Here is a 3,243-nt window from a genome sequence, read left to right as displayed (position 1 = left end):
TAAAATTTACGAAATATTAATTTATTCAAACATTTTTGTTCATTTTAAAATAAATTTTCTAATTTTAGTTCAAAATTATTCTCCACACGAATTTTAATTTTTTTTTATGAAAATAATTCGTGAATAATATTATACTTTTTCTTAAATTTTATAAAAATGTTGTAGTTTTTACTATAATTAATATCACTATGTTTAATTTCGCAAAAATTTAAGAAAAAAATATTACGAAAGGTTTTCGTACTTTCGTAAAAATAGAAATAGGTTTTATTAAATAATATTTCGTATTATACACGATTTTTTTTTGTAAATATTATGAAAATAGAAGTTACGAATTTTTTTTCGTAAAGTTGAGCATGGATTATTTTCAGTGTACTCACCATCAAATCATTAATGTTTGATTTGATGGTGAATAAATATTTGTATTTTAGAATCAATGTTTTTTTCATTTATAAGATCAATTATGGCGTGGTCCTCGTAAAACTATTTTGTTTATGTATAATTTTATCACTGTACTCGTATAGGGTCAAATATCACCAAATCAAACGTCATCAAATTATCTAGAACGACTTTAGATTATACAAATCTTCTTCATTTTGAATTTCATAGCTTTGCTACTTTTTTCAGTCTAATAATAAGCGATATTATTATTATTTTCTCACTTTAAGTTATATTGACAGTTCTCATACAAAAATTGTCTTAACTGAAAGAATATCAGTTAAACTATAACTGAGGTGGTAAAAATGAGAATTAGTGTCATTTAATGTTTTCAAAACTATTAAGGTTCCTATAAGACATGCTTGTGCCGAACATTAGATGCTTCCTTTAGTCAGTTATAAGGAGACTTTATATGGTTAGTTAGTCAGTCAGTCAGTCAGTCAGTCAGTTAGTTAGTTAGTCAGTTAGTTCGTTAGTTAGTTAGTTGGTTAGTTAGTTGGTTAGTTAGTTGGTTAGTTAGTTAGTTTGTTGGTTAGTTTGTTAGTTAGTTAGTTGGTTAGGTAGTTAGGTAGTTGGTTAGTTAGTTATTTAGTTAGTTAGTTAGTTAGTTAGTTGGTTAGTTGGTTAGTTAGTTTCTTTTCATCGCAAAGTTTCTCCACGAACTATCAGAAGCAATACGGTTATTTTTAGTACTGAATTGTATCAAAACGTGCGATTAGTTAATACATCCCTAGAGTTAATCAATTCCCTTGTGCTGCTAAATGTTGTTGTTTATATTTGTTCCATGTTTTGTGAATAGTCTCAGGCGTATGATAAACATTTGAATGATTAGTTATCAAGTACACGTACAGCTGTCTTTTATTAATACTAAGTGCATACAATTGAAACAATTATGTTTAACTTAATGACTGCCATTTGTTCAAAAAGACGGTGTTACATATTAATAAAACAACATGTTTCAAATTAAATTGTTTAAAACAGCGTTTGAACCAAAATTAACTTGGTCTTATATTCTTACATGTATACATATGAGTTACTCCACATAAGTAAACAGTTGTTATTTTTTTTTTTGGTTTCAGTGTCATTTGTTATTATTTTATTTTATTTTATTTTATTATTTTTGTTACATAAAATATTTCCTTAATTAAAATTCCATACAAAGAACATAAAAAAATCCTCTTGTAATAGAAGAACGAAAAATATATTAATTTGTAAATCTCACCTAATAAATTTTCTATACTAACTTGTACATTAAATCAACGAAAAATTCATAGAACGGTTGGTTGTATAATTTTTTTTTCTTTTTTGCGTCATTGTTTTTCTACAGAAAAACATGTATAATCAAAAATAGAACATATCAATCATAATAAATAAACCAAATCCAACAATATGTTAACTGAACTGTGCTGAACTGAACAATATCAAACTGAGTTGTGATTATATGTATATTGGATCCTTTGTGTGATGTTGGAGGTTTTTCGCAATGTTTTTTTTTACCATAAATAAATTCCTTTCATAAGTCCAACATTTATTTTTCTTTTTTTTCCATTTTACTTTGGGTGTAGGTTTTTTGGTTAAAACCGCTTATTATATTTTCTTCATAATTTTAAAATTCCTTGTCAAAATTCTGTGGTTACGGTTTTAGGTTTTCTTCTTTGAAGGAATGTTTCCTATGGTGATACTTAAAATCTGTTGAAGAAACAAAGTAAAATATATTTTAAATTACCGCTTAAACCAAGTATAACTGTTGCTACATAAATAAAAAATATAATAAAGGACATGAAAAATAAACTTTAGTTTTTGGATCTCACATTCCAAAAAAGAAAAAAAAAAATGGTAAACAGCGGAAAATTAATAGTTGGCATAGATAAATGTCTAGTCCAGTATAATTTAGATATCATTGTGCAGTAACAATCGTATTTTTCTAGTCTATCAATCAATGTATAAAATAGGATAAAATATATTTTATTTATTAATATCATTTAAAACAACATTTTATTAGTGTTTGTTCTTTAAAAAATGTTAATACTTTCTCTTGTATTTAAAACTGAAAATTAAATCTTTTTAGTTTCCATTTCTTTACAAATTTATAAACAACTTAGAATAAAAGAAAAATACATTTAAACCACTGAGCTGTATTAGTTTCAACTGGTAAAACGTTTCCATCAATATGTAAAGGGTCGTAAAGATGATGATGACATTGATTCTGATACGTCTTACGATTATATTATGAACAAAGTAAGATAAAACAGAAACATTATCTTGTTTTTTATTTACTTTTCTACTTACCGAACTGAAGGCTATCATTGATGTTTTCAAAAATGATATTGCAATTCTTTTAGGTTTTTGCGAACGGCGCAACATCATTAAAATAATTTTTCTAGTTTTAACATTACACTTGTACCACTTGATGTCATGCAATGTCTTACCAACTGCAGCACTCTGGATGTTTTAGGAAAAAAAAGTGAAGAGATAAAATAGAGGAAACTAGACAAAAATGTACATTTTCTCAAAAAAATAACATCTACTTAAAAGTATAAAATACAACAAGTATGAAATATAAATAAGTAAGAATGTATTGTCGGACATGGTCGTCCATATTAACATTTGGATTATTTTTCTGAAAGAGAAGTAAAAATTTAAGGTCCTATCCATAAAGATTTTAATAGAGTGATTTATGATGACACTTAAGTTTTTTATGCAGAATATCATCGCGATACTAGTGTTTAAAAGTGAAATTTCACCTTCAAGATATTTTCTGAAGACGACTTTTTATGGGGACTAGGGTCAAATGATTCCCAATGATTA

The sequence above is a fragment of the Lucilia cuprina genome, chromosome 2 (genome assembly GCF_022045245.1).
Source record: "Lucilia cuprina isolate Lc7/37 chromosome 2, ASM2204524v1, whole genome shotgun sequence".
NCBI classification, from domain to species: domain Eukaryota; kingdom Metazoa; phylum Arthropoda; class Insecta; order Diptera; family Calliphoridae; genus Lucilia; species Lucilia cuprina.
The sequence above is the reverse complement of the archived record's forward strand: the minus strand, read 5'-3'. Positions refer to the sequence as shown.